Source organism: Rhynchophorus ferrugineus, unplaced genomic scaffold (assembly GCF_030347505.1).
Source record: "Rhynchophorus ferrugineus isolate W39M unplaced genomic scaffold, kcgeb_rfMv2 rfM3, whole genome shotgun sequence".
Classification (NCBI taxonomy): Eukaryota; Metazoa; Arthropoda; class Insecta; order Coleoptera; family Curculionidae; genus Rhynchophorus; species Rhynchophorus ferrugineus.
In genome coordinates this window covers 37579407-37594623 of record NW_027472582.1, presented here as the reverse complement: position 1 = coordinate 37594623, position 15217 = coordinate 37579407, and positions in this window count along the sequence as shown.

Below are 15217 nucleotides of genomic sequence, written 5' to 3'. Positions count from 1 at the left end.
GTTAATTTACGACATCACGTTAGAAACCTCTAAAATTAGCAATGTTGCCTTAGTATATTATGCATGTATTATACATATAAACCTTCCTCTTGAATCACTCTATCTATTGAAAAAAACCGCATCAAAATCCGTTGCGTAGTTTTAAAGATTTAAGCGCACATAGGGATATAGGGACAGAAAAGGCGACTTTGTTTTATACTATGTAGTGATGTGTGTTGGAAGTGATTTTAGAAATAGTTTTATTAATACCAACTTTATGTGCAGCGATTTTAAAATAAATATATATGGGGATACTAATATTTCTTGGAGGACATTCTATTCAAGAACTTTAAGCTTCCTCTGTGGTCAGTATTTTTTGGCCCAGTGATTTACTAGATTTCTGCTATTCTACAGATACAACAGGGAGGGAGAATTGGTTAATCCAGCTTGGAACAGCATGCCGAAGACTTTAAAATAACCGTACATCTTCCAGGTATGGTATTCAAATAATTAACTCCAAGTGCTTGAGGTACAGGAATGGAAGCATAAAACGTTTGTTGTGAAGCAGAATAGATTTAAGGCATGTTTTTAATGAATTTATGAAAGGCGCCATTGTGCCCTATCGAATTTAGTCGTGATGTCCTGGTCCGGAATTGTTTATATTATTTTAATTTTCAGAATACCAAAATAGATAGAAATGAGACGATTTCAGAAACTCAAGCAGCTTTTCTGTTACAAACCTGTGTATATAGCATAACATTATGGATGTCTTGCATATATTATAAATCAGCACGTTCAAGTTTTATATCTGTTTGTTATAAAACATTTCTTTACACTAGTTGTAAATAGTAGTCAAAATGGAAATGACCTACGTTACATAATTCCATTCTATATTATATTAAATATTTACATTGCAGGACGTTTTAATTTGAATATATCATCTCTTGTTTGTATAAGTGTTGTGGAGAAATTGATTACGAAAAGTCGCCACGAAATTTTTCGTATCTTGTTGCGACATTAGAGAAGTTTAACATAAATATTAATCTGCGCATTTTTTCTTAAAATTTAAACTGTAAATTTTATTATGTTTGTATTACTTTTTTATAGAATACCTAATTATTTAAAACTGGAAACCTAATAATTAACGGTATCCCGCAGCAACGGACTAATTGTTGTAATAATTGTAACTGTAACTAATTATCAAATTAATTAACTTTTGTTATTTTTATAATTTCTAAATTATTTTATTCATAAAATGAACTTATCTATTTGGAATTTATCCACTCTATGTATAATATATTATTTAAAACTGGAGACCTAATAATTAACGGTATCCCGCAGCAACGGACTAATTGTTGTAATAATTATAACTGTAACTAATTATCAAATTAATTAACTTTTGTTATTTTTATAATTTCTAAATTATTTCATTCATAAAATGAACTTATCTATTTGGAATTTATCCACTATATGTATAATATATTATTTAAAACTGAAAACCTAATAATTAACGGTATCCCGCTGCAACGGACTAATTGTTGTAATAAATGTAACTGTAACTAATTATCAAATTAATTAACTTTCGTTATTTTTATAATTTCTAAATTATTTCATTTTAAAACGAACTTATCTATTTGGAATGTATCCACTATATGTATAATAGAACACATTTTGTTTTTAAATAGATTCCTATAAAATGAAAATAATTACAATGCATATACTTATGCGGGTGTTTTAATTTATTATATTAAATATATCTAATATATTTATTATAACTGTGGTGTACAATTATTTAAGATAAATTATTTGATATAAAGTTAACAGTTAAGACATTATAAAATTCATTGCTTATTACAACATATGCCGATGATAAGGTATAAAAATAGCAAGTATCATTTATAAATTTTTAAATGTTTATAGTCCTTAAAATCTTTTATTTTAAGTTTAAATTATATACGAGATTACTGTTTAGAACTTTTGTGAGTTAAATGTTGTCTATAGCAAGTTTATCTTTATTTATATTTCCTATATTATTTTTCATCGAACAAGCAAAAACATGTGTCAGTCAAGCCAACTCAAAAGCCAAAATTCAAATAATTATGGTATTTTAAAGTCATCGAAGACCATTTGGTAATGTGATAATTGTGTTTATTTTTTCTATTCTGGGGCATGTATAACAGGTCAATTGAAAAGTCCTCGGCCTGACACATAGATGGCGCTATTAGAATTAAATCCATATGTTTTGTAGTTAGCCTTAACCCTCAAAAGATACGTGTATAAATTTGACGGCTGTCGGATTATTAGTTAATTATAGCATTTCGAATGAAGCAACTTTTGTTATTGTGAAAAAAATGGATAAAAAGGAATCTTGCGTGTTGATAAAATATCCTTAGATAAAATTAGTTAGTTAAGAAATTCATCAAAATTTTGGCGCATAAGATTCAATGAAGTGTCGAACAAGTTAGAGTTGAAGAGATCATGTCATGAGTCTTTTTTGGTCTCCAAAAGTAGCAACTATTGGATAATATTCTGTGTTTATACATTAATACTAGGACACGAAAAGCCAACAGCAGACTTAGTGGAAAGTCTTTGTAAAGTATAACAGAAGTAGATTGCCTTTTCCAATGGAATTAGAAAATACGTGTTTAATGTTTCATCATTTAACAACTGCTTGAGGAAACATGGAAAAGAGCAACACAAAATGAAATGAATTTTAACATAGCAGCAAAAGGTGGAAAATTAATTTAAAGTGTACTATATAGAAGACTAAAATGCAGTCTTAGGTACTCTTCGTTATTTGCGAGATCATAACAGATCAATTTGATAAACCAAAGGAAGTAACAACAGCCAACGATGATAGTGAAGAAATAATTAAAGATGTACCGTTTAGAAGATATTTAGATACACTAACAATAGGTGTATGGAAAGTTGCAAAAAGAGTACTACGATACCTCAGTGGTTGCGAAGGACCATTGATTGATGTATATTGTAAGGTGTTAATGGACTTGTAGGAGCAAGTTATGGAGACTGGGGTGGAAATCAACTAGGAAAAGTTTTAATGCATTTATAAGGCAACCCAGTGGCGCGGAATAAATTCATTCGAAAGCATATACATATGTATGTTTGGCAGTCCAAGAACGAACTAAATAATCGGTATTAAAAACGGACAGTGTATTGGTGGCTGTTTCTATGACTGTTCAAACTTTTTTGTCATTTTTTTTGAACAACAACATTATGTCTAAAAGGGAAAATTAAATGGAAGAAAAATTGTTGTGTTTGTTTATCACATAATTGTGCCCACTTATTCAATTAAATCATTAATTAGGATTAAATTCTCACCATGTAGAAATATTATAGTTCTAAGTTCAAACAAATTCGTATGTAGAATGTAATAGTTTTGTTCTGGCAATATAAATGTATTTTTGCAATCTTTGTTTATAATGTGAATTAAGTCTGAGGCTGTCAAAAATGTACAAAATATCGCCGATAAGTGGCGTTATTAATTCCATCCCGTACCGAATCATAAGTATATGTATAAGTATATATATATGTATGAATCATAGTAACATAAACTAAAATAAATGGACTACATAAATTACACCTGATTAAACACCCGCAATAGTTTTGTGTTGTAGGTTATTATTATTACGCTGAACTTACACTCTCCTACTAATGCACTTGATCATCTTCTATGGTACTACCATCATTTCTCTCCTCATATAAACATTTTTACACAACATATGTTTTAATATATACTCTGCGCAATCACAAACATATTAATGCACACAAATCTGGTACACTTTAGAGATTTTTGTAAATATACATTATAATTTATGAAGCCATGCTTGATAATTCTGTGATAATTCTTGTATTTGTATTTTTCTTGTATTTTGCCGGAATTAACGAACCCTCACCATTATTTATTGCTATTAAAATAAAAAAGCATATACATCAGCTTCTTTTTACACCAACTGGTAGCACCATTTATGGTCTCTGGTATGTTTGCCTAGATATTAAAATATTTTGGGCCATCATCGCTCATACTGTATGTTAAATACAATTACTGAACACATATACTGAATATAACTTCTTGGAAATATTTTCTTTTTAAGTTCGTTTAAAAGAGGTAATAGTTTAGGTGTCTGAGGAACTTAACTCATTAAAAATATTTCCTCAATTTACTGAACTATTGAAATGGCTAAAAAAATTCAACTAGGAATCTGGCATTTTTGTCATCCCTGTCTGTTACTTTTTTTACGTTTTTTTTTCTATGATTGAATTAATGAGAGCCACAGCAATATATGTTTTACCTTTGATAATTGTTATTTGTACTGAAGAGCCCGGCTACTGGAGTGAATGGGATGATTTTTCTTGTGAGGGTTTACTTTGTTGACTTATAGTCAGTCACAATTAGAAAATAACATGCATATAATACAAGCACAAATTTACAATCTTGCCCCAGCAGGATTCTAGTTCGCGGCTATAGCAACATTAGGAGAACGTGATATTATTGTATAAATTTATACTCAAGCCTGTTTGGTCTAATTATGGGGAAACGCTAGCAGGTCTAATATATCTATATCATACAACGGTTCCAAAATAAAGTGTTGCGTGCCATTGTCGATGCTGCGTACTATATTCCAAATGAAGTGACACAACGCGATTTTTATCTATAACCAATAACGAATATAATTCAACGTGTTTGTGTGAAGTACTTCGAAATAGTGTCAGCGCATCTCAATGTACTCGCTAATAAGCTAAATATAAGAAGTGACAGTGAAGTGCGTAGACTAGAAGGTTTGACACCATCCAATCTGATTATTAGAATTACTTAGGATAAGTTTTAAAATAAATATAATTAATTAAAATGGTATTTTATATAGGAGATCACTTGATGAAGTGATTTTCTACATGCCATGTATATATAAGTAACAAAACATTTCGATCCTTATTTCAAATAACATATAACTAATTCTGTTACGTATTTAAATTTTGGAATTTCCTTTATACTAATTAGGGGGAAATTTTCTTACGTAGCTTTATTCAACGTCCGTATAGTCTTCATAAAAATGTGTGATCATGCTGGTTGAATCTGTATTATCCACCAAACAAAACGCCCAATAAGGGAATTCGAGGGACGTTCTGCGAATATTAACGATATTGTGGAAAGTTGAGTTTTTATATCCTGAATATTTTAATAATTACTATTTTATTGTACTCATATGGAATATAAAGTACCACACCCGTCACATTTGGTTATATTAAGAGTGATAAAATAAAAAGATACAGTAACATTGCCTTCAATAAGTATTTCTTCATTTGAGTTGTGAAACTTGGTAGCATCTAAATTAAAACATTTATTTGATTCAACCTTAACGTAGGTCAGAATCTCTCAGAATTAGTAATAAGCTTTTTGCGGTTTCTTTATACGAGTTTCTTTTATTAGCCATTATTGACTAACCAATACGTGTATATACAATATATTATTTCATTAGTTCCCATAATACTAATACTAAAACATAATATAAACAAACATCTTCATCTGATATTGTAATATGTGTAGGGGTCAGATTCGTCGCTTTCTATTTCTTTTACATTGTTACAAGTTCGGAGATACGATTGTAGCTTAAGGCATATAAACTTTTGAATATTTAATAATGTCAAAATTTTAGATTCTGCGAAGGTTAGGGAATCCATGTTATTCATTTGTATGATGATTTTTAATTGTACTAGCATTTTTTCGTTATTTTTCTTATAGGCAGTGAAGGCTAAACTTTGGTAAAAGCAGAAATCCCTAGTGTTGAAATTCAATGACGACTGATATTTTTGAATGTTATTATAAATTTCACTAGACAGTACTGATTGGTATAACTGAGAATAAATATTTCCGATAAAATACGAATGAAATGGAAGCTTGATTAGCAGGACAGAAAATGTAGAACATATTGGAATATAACTAAGGTAAGTCTGGAGAGACGGTTTACAAAAAAAAAACCAATCGCTAGATGTTCCTATATACCAGTCAGGGTTTAGTTACAACACAATCGCTTGAACATGGACATATTTCGAGAGTATTAGTCTCATTGGACATATTGTGTTTATAACATATATAGGTTTATGCTTATGCGTTACGTGATTTAGTCACAATTGTTCAGGATAAATTGTCAGCTCATTATTTTTTGGTTTTGGGACAATATGTTTCAAAACCAATTATGACACTATGTTATACGAGACCAAGCTGACCAAGACCATATATTGCTATAATAACGAAATATTTTCTTTTAACAACTGATGGTGTCAGAAGTATCAGCCAGAGTAATATATATTTTTAGCAATGATATATCTAGTAGGTAGTCTGATTTCGTATTCAGAATGTAAGAGAAGGACTCACAGTTGTAATCGACTGTTTTGAACAAGCCAGAGATAAATGTTTACTTTTGGAACATTTATCTAACGTATATTACTATAACTGAATAATTATTTTGGATATGTAATTAGTAGAGTAGTAGTAAAAATATAACATTATGACAATTATAATTGTTAAATTCAATGAATCTTACGGACACGTATGAGGAAATACTTCCATTTTTGGATGTGCGTTCTGCTCAGTGTAGTTATGTTGTAATATTAGGATTTGTTGAAAGTTATTGAAAATTTATTTTTATGAACAATGTTGATTATAGCTTAAGTGAAAGCTTGTGGCAAGAGAGCTACTTTTGAGAATACTATTGCTGGCTGCAGATAAAAGCAGTAGGTCATATAAAAGCTCTATTTAAAATTTAGGGTTAATTGAATGGAGGTAAAACGAAATGATATATTGTTTCTTCATATGGTGTGACCGTTATTTCTTTGAGTTGTATAGAAAGTGGAAAAATGTAGCGGCGCTGGGTTTATCTGTAGCTTGGCCAGTCGATGGCAACACGTCTGAATTGAACGATGGTCGGCGACTGAATAATCGAAAGTAGCCTTCAATCATATCCCAGATAAACGTCGTGGGATTGCCAGATATTCGTTATCAGATACTAGATGGAGCTGCTGGTAGTACCCCTACCCTTTTCAATATCTGGGATTATATTTCTGGGTATTTTGTAGTTATTACACGACGTAAAGTTCGATATGTTTCAAGGTTGCTACAATACTCCTCTGTCAGAAATTTACATACAACTATCAAAATACAAAAGAAAATAAATATGGAGAAATAATTTTACTACCAAATACAGATATCAGAAAATACAGATACATAAGAAGAGCTTTGAAATACTGTTGTATGTTTGAATTGTTCTCCAATTTTGACTAATTATCCCAAGCTATATTGCTGTGCAATGTAAATTATGTTGTGAAGAAGGTTAGAAGTCTCAAAGGATCTATCAATGAATATAGAGCTATTATCGGAGAACATTAGATCTGTAAATTAGTTTGTGACATCATATCGAACACCATATCTGATCTTAAAGTTTTTCTTGTTACTTTCGTATTCAACACTGGCTGGGATCACAAATTGATTTGATCATTTGATCATTTAGCACCACTACGCAGCTAATGAACCCATAATAAGATGCCTGACGAACTTTCATGGGAGTAATAATTTTCAGGGAACGGGATAAGGTTTTAAAACTACGAACAGTGACGGCCTGTATACTCTATTCAAAATAACATTGAACTCGCGTCATCAACATGTTAAATGTATTACCTGCCATAGTTTTTAAATTCGATTTAGAATCAGACAATATTTTCTTTCTCATTTTATTCCAGTTGATAAGAGACAAAATGATATCTGATACGTTCGAACGCGTAATCGAATTTGACTCTAACTACATATTATAAACCGGCAAATGTTGTTTGTTTTTGATAAATTTTGTTTGCTTGCTTACTTTGATAAATTTAAAATCGCTGCTTATTATTATTACTCTGATTGAAAATGCCGAAGCCAGACAGAACAGATTTCGTCTCTAATCAGTTACTTCGAACAGGAACCAGATAATGGAGGCCTCCTCTTTCCATAATATTCGTTAAAGTGGTAAGCATTTTTATAGTAAATATTAAGTTCCTATGGTTTTATTGAAAAGGTATATTGTAGATATATTGTTTTTCATGCAGGAAACAGGAAGGGTTAATACCACCTTCGGTTTGGATGAACTCGACCAGACACATCTAAGAAGAAATTGACAAATGATGTGAACAAATGATGATGAAATTGTGAACAAATGTTGACAGATTCGAAATTAACAGCTTACTTATTCACTTGAATGAAACTTTCTGAATATGGGTTTATGATTCAAAGAGAGAGAAACAATTAAAGGTGAGTATATAATTAATATCCAATAATTGTAGAAAATCATGTTGTAGAGTATAAAAGATTTAATAAATGCGATAAAAAAATAAAAACTGCTGTGAAAGCTTTTAAATTCCATCACAAAATTAGTTAATACGCATTTTAATCGCATTTGTTCGGCAAAGATTGGCTGGGAATGATTTATGGGAAGTATTTATGGAAGTTCTGATGCATTTGTCATATAGTGCAGCCCAGGCTGCATTCGACTTACTTAATGGTTTGAAAATAGCTTCAGAAGGTACTTGTGAAGATCGCTTACTTGGAGGTCCCAAAGATTTTAGAATTACCTAATGAGAGTTTTACTAGAAAAATGGAAAATGGTCATCGATGAACACGGCACATATATCCTTAATTAATGTTTAACAATTATAAGAAAAATTTCTTAAAAAAGAAAAAAAACTTTTCCTTAACTCAATATATTAATATATTTTATATATTGGAACAATCTGTTATTTTAAAAATATCTCATAATGAAGTAAAATTATCCAAAGGCTAATAATTAATTACACTAAACATTTCCATTCTAATTGACCTTTAATCAAATTTGACATTTTCTTTCTGTGGATCTTAGCATTATAATACAAAAAACTTGAAATTTACTATGGTTTTTGACCTTATAGATTGTTTTGCAAACGTGTCGGCACCAAGAGACATTTTATAACTATTTATAATTATGTAGTATTATATATTGTTTTATTTATATAATATTCAAAGTTTATCATGTCTACTTATTTTAAGATAAATTTATTTTTTTATATATAGGTGTTTGCTTGTCGTTTTTGATTTTTTTGATGTTTTCGGTTTGTTTGTCAAATTAGTGTCGAAAATGTTGATTGTTCCATGTGTCTGTATAGAATGATTAACCTGGATCAAGATGCAAGATTGTTATTTTATTTAGATAAATGTCAATGTTATAACTTTTTGCAGTTGTACGACTTCAACTTGGACTCTAATATGGCTAAATTGCAGGGCGGAAATATCGTATTATTCAGATAGTCTTCTAATTCACATCACTAGCCAGATTACTGCGAGAGAATATCTCGATATCCGCAATGATGAAGTTCTGCCATGACTATATTGCTGCCAAACACTGCGATATTCCAAGATGATAATGCGTCTGTACACAGAGCCAAAAATATTCATGCTTGGTTTGAATAGCAATCTTTAGATCTGTATCTATTTGAAAAGTTTAAAGCAGAGAGTGTGGAGCATATTTTCGTCTCCAACATTAACGAAACAATTGGGGGATGATTCGGTATAAGAATGGGTCAATAATCCCATTGTCTGGATACTATACTATATGAATTTATTTCGCGAAAAATTAAAGCTAATTTAAAAGCAAATCAGTTTAAACATATCTTATTAATTACTAAATGTTGTTTATGTGATAGCTTAAAACCGATAATTTGAGCAATATTAAGACTAAATTCTTTTTGGCAAGAGTTTTCTTAATAAAGGATTGTGTTAAACCATATAAAAGAAATCTTTCTAACAAATATATCGATCGCAGGCACATTATATATGTATATATATATATATACTGTACACATGTATATAATAAAAACAAACTATTCAATCAATCTGAGACTTGATAGAGCAGATTCGGCCAGCTGCAAAAGTAGTTATCCCAACAACAACAAACAAAATAACAATTAGAATAAATTAACAAAATCATCGATATTATCGGTGATATCCAAATGATTTCAAAAACTATTATTAAAACGTCTTAAACCTCTTATCATACTACCAAATATTTAGTTTGGATTTTGAAAACACCTCTTAACAATTGACCAAGTTCATAAAGTCACGGTGTTTATTGTAAAGTCATTTTAAGAAAAGGCTTGTATATTTGCCGACGACACAGTCATTAAAGCAAAAACATTTCTCCGTCTCTACAATATCTGCAAATGAACTAAGGACCGAAAAACACGGCTTAATAGCTCGAAGTCTGCCAATGTCAAGTTGGTGTTACAGATGTCCAATTCCTGAAGCAAATTCAACTAAATATCTTATCGTCCATCTCGATAGTAAGTTAAATTGAATATATTACTTTAGACAAAAGGCTTATCAGATCAGAAAAATTAAACAACTCTGCAGCTTAGTTGAAATATATTCCCACCTTAATTTAATTTCAGTAAATTATTAAGCCTATTTGGATTTATGGGGTCCAAATATGGGGTTGCACTAAAACGTCAAACCGACTACTAATCCAAGTCTGCCAAAACAAAGTTCTTCGATTAACTATAAATGTTTACAGCTACGTAACTAATGAAGATCTACACGAAGATTTCGAAATCATATACATCCACGAAGTTATCCAAGGTTTCGTTTTAAAACATGAAAAAAGGTTACTAAATTACAACAACGTGGAAAAAATATAACTGAACGATGTGCAGGAAGTCATAAGATCAAATAAATAAAACCATACGAATTTGGTTAGTGTATAAGTATTACCTTAAACATTAGTTTAAGTAATATGGTATAAGTTTATTTAACTTGCATCTTGCTTGTGTATTGATGTAAGTGTAACAGAACAATAGTCATAAATTAATTCGTAAAATAAGATGATACTAAGCATATTTAATCTAAGATATAATTAAAATAAAATGAAGTGTGCTTTTTGGAAAAGGGGTTACTCCAAAAACGATACAATGAAATTGGAACAATAATAGCTACTTTATGATCTACTGACTTTACAATACTTTTTGGACAGACTGACGTAGTAAACATATGATACTGATTTAATAATATTCAATTTGTTATATAATATAATATTCATCCAACAACTCAGTACATTTTCTCGTATGACTGATTAGTTGGTTTTAGTTTACTGATTACATTCTAGTACCAAAACAAATTGCTTCTATTTGAATTGCATATGCATTCTGGGGTCATTCGAGTTCTTTCATTCACGAAAGATTAAACACTATAATCCTGAGGCTTATATAAGTTTACTGTATGAAGAAAACAAATGCATATAACAATTTTAATAGTTATTTTGAGTGCGTTTAGGACGATGTATTAAAACTTTCATCAATTGTTGTGGATTTATATATGCCTTCTAAAGTTTATGATAGTCATTACATTGAAGAAAATATTAATTACGCAAGGAATGTGTTTTTTAACCTTTTATTCTTACTAAAATTTCACGTCTAATAAAATTATTACTTAGTTAGCTTTCTAATATATATTTTTTAATTTATAAAGTAGTTCTATATTAACTGCTTAATATTCAATAAAATTATCATTCATGTTTCAAGTTTATATAACATACGCTTTTCGTTGATGTCAGCTATGTTTTTTTATTATTGTACTACCTTTAGTAACAATTAACAAATAATTACTAAAATTTTTTTAAATTTTATGACTCCATTCTTTCTTTATTTAAGTTGTAATTGTTAATATAAATTTAATCATCTACATTATTTTAACTTGATAATCAAACGTCTCTGAATAACCTACAGCTTTTTCGAAGATATAAAAATATTTCAATAAAAAATATTTGCATATACATTATGTTGTTAAAGATTGTTGAAAAGTTACGAAAAATGTGTAACGGCGGTACTAGTAGTAGTATAACATCGAATAACAGAGTATTTCGTAGTAGTAGTGATTGCTTAAGAAATGTTTTCATTATCTCAGGTGTCAAATCAGGACTGTGCAGCGTATGACCTATAAATTTGATATTTGACCTGACAAGATTGACTAGAGTGCTTGTGTTGGAGTGATAGAGAACGATTCGTCCAGTCCTCTAATTTTTTCGAATATCTCTGAAGATTTATGGCTGACAAACGGTCACATACCATTCAGAATTAATAGTCCAATATTGCTCTAATGTCAACCATCCACTTTGACGTGCTTCTTATGTAAGTAAGTTTTTTGGCTTAATCCGTCGATTTTGTTTGGTTCTTATTTATAGGCATATATCCATGGTTTGTTTCATGTTTGATGATATATTTAGCTGTAGGTAAGCCTTGAATATCTTTTATATACATTTTCTTGCACCTATAGATACCATGAATTATTTTGACCATTTGTCAGTATACATAAAAAAAAATTTGACAACAGAAATTGCGTTGAAAATACAAAATATTCTGAACAAATTTTTGATGAAACGGTTGGATAATGTCAGGCCTCCAATGGTACCAACGCCCGAAATATAAATATGAACCTTCGTATAGAACCATATATTGCCATCGATTATAACTGATAAATTTGAGTGAAATTTTAAAATCTCATGATTTTGTGGAATGACAATGTTTAGTGCGTATAGATTTTCTCAAAATACATGAATCTACAAAAAATCATAGAGTTCATATAATAATATTTTTACACAGACAATTATTAAAATGTTTTTTTAAAGATTAGAAAATTTGCCCTTGATTAGTTTTTTGATTATATTTAAATACATTGCTCTGATGATTGAAAAATGTTTAATTATATTTTAAATCAATTTTGGCACGTGTATTCAGTTATGTAATCAAAATAACTTTTAATTTATGTTGAATTCATTAGATTTTAATTTAAAATAAGTATATTGTATATTTAAGGAACAATATTGAATTTGAACATGAATTTTAGAAATGAAAATATGACTCTCAATTTTACAATACATTTTGTACAGAACTGAAATTACCTTCTCAACAATCTATTAGTATTTGGACAGCATGATTTATCAGTAATTTAATTAAATTTCTTTAAGTCCGGTTAGCGATGGGAATTTTTAATGACAATTTATGATTTTAGATATTCGGCTTCTCTAGTCTGGATGTTTATTTTTAGTAAATATATTTGCTTTTCGGCTGAATAACAATGAACTTCAAGGCTATGAAGTGATTATGTTAACTAGACGTAACATAATTTATGAGTATGTAGTAGATAAATAAAAATGTTATTCATCTCTTAGTCAAAATTATTTTGTTACAAGGTGAAGGTGTGACAGAAATAGCCAAATAAATTACTAAAAATGGTAACATCACTGTAGAAATATTTAATATATTTGAATCAACCAACATTTATCAAAATGTTATTTTGGGAGGTAACTGAACTAGTAAGAAGTTATGGTTATTAATAAAAATAGTTTAAGCAATTCAGGGCTGTTTTAATTTTTTTTAATTGAACCTGATACATAACAGATTTATAGAATTAGTAATTTTTTTCAAGTTCAATACACTTACACAAGAGATCTTCTGATATATGTATCCTCATATCATTCTTGTTTTTTTCTTTTCATTATCTAAATTTAATCAGGACATTTTATTATGTTATTTTATTAATGGTGTGTGTATAATCTCTCGCAACATTCATCCTGGAAAATTATATATTTATTTAAGCTTTCTAAAATCTCCATGAGATTTTAATACGTATGTATTATAAAAAGTTATTTCACTAATAAATTAGGTGATTTTCAATACATTTTTAAATATGAAATATTAAATTATTTGCATTAAATACTTGGAAAATTATACTGATTGATTCGAAATTCTATGTCGAACCGCTTGAACATCGCGGTTTTATTTATCTGTCATTTGTTGTTTTTGCTTGTCATGAATAAAGGAAAAGTTTTATCTAGGATTTTCTGACTGGCAATGAAAGGTAAGTTTACTGAGACAATATCAAGCGTAAGAAGTCTTGAGTTCGTTGCAAAAAGAAAGCAGTAACAGACGAAAAGTTATCCTCTTACATGATACTCGGTCACACGTTGCAAAAGTTGTGAATAATTCACCGTTTCAGCTTGAATGAAAAGTTTTGCCGCGTTCAGAATATTCACCAGACATAGCGTTTTTCTGATTACCAGTAGTTCTGATCCATACACTAGGAGTGTCGGCTGTCGAGAAAAATATCGATATTTAAAAAAATATTGATATATCGTTTTCGATATTTAAAAATAAATATGAATATATCGATATATCGGAAGAAACAAATAGGAAAAATATTGGTGTTTTACAAAAAATATATCGATAATTGCATTTGTAAGAAAGAATAAAAATATTTATTTATCGGCTTAAAATATATCTATATTTTCTACATTGTAACATATCGATATTAACAAGATTGTAAAGAATAGCGATATTTTTAACAGACGTTTAAAATTATGTACCAATTTTAATGGTGTAGTAGGAACAATTAAAGGTTTTTTATAATGTCTCAAATAAATATTTTTTTTTTTTTTAAAAATATCGAAAAATATACATATCGGCCAAAAATATCGTACAGTCGAAAAGCCGAAGGAGTAAAAAACTTTACTCTTTTGTTTATTAGAACCAGACTAGAAGTTCTCTTACAGCAAAATCCTACTTTATATCTTTTGATTTTATAGCCATTTTATTTAATAAATTTGTTCTACGTTAATTACAAGTATTCAATAAACAAAGAAAAATAAACACAGTTGATTATTTAATAGTAATTAAATTCAATAATCTGGAATTCAGTTGAAATAAGCTTATATGGCTGTTATATCTTAATCAGTTAAAGAATGTTTTTCTCACAAGAATATTTGAGTTGGGAAAAGCGAGAAATCTGAGGAAGTCAAATCTGGTGCATATTGTTGATTATCGCAATTAAATTTGGTGAGAGGATATTTTCCTAGAATTTCTTTTTTTGTAATTAGTTTTATTTCATAAATTAATCTGCAAGGAAAGTAAAGTTTGAAAGCAACTTATCAGGTATAACTCCTTTTCTATTGGACAAACTGATAGTAACTCAATTTTGTCATCTTTTCTATTCATTTGTCATTTTGTTAAGATTAGGTATTATTATGTAAAACTATCATGTATCCATAGTGATGCAATTGAACACACAATAATTTTAATCCTTTTTAACGTCGCATTCGAGTATGTTCTTGGATTATTTTTAGTAGATCGATTGAATACACAGTTTTATTTTTCAAATTTTCACTAACAGTAA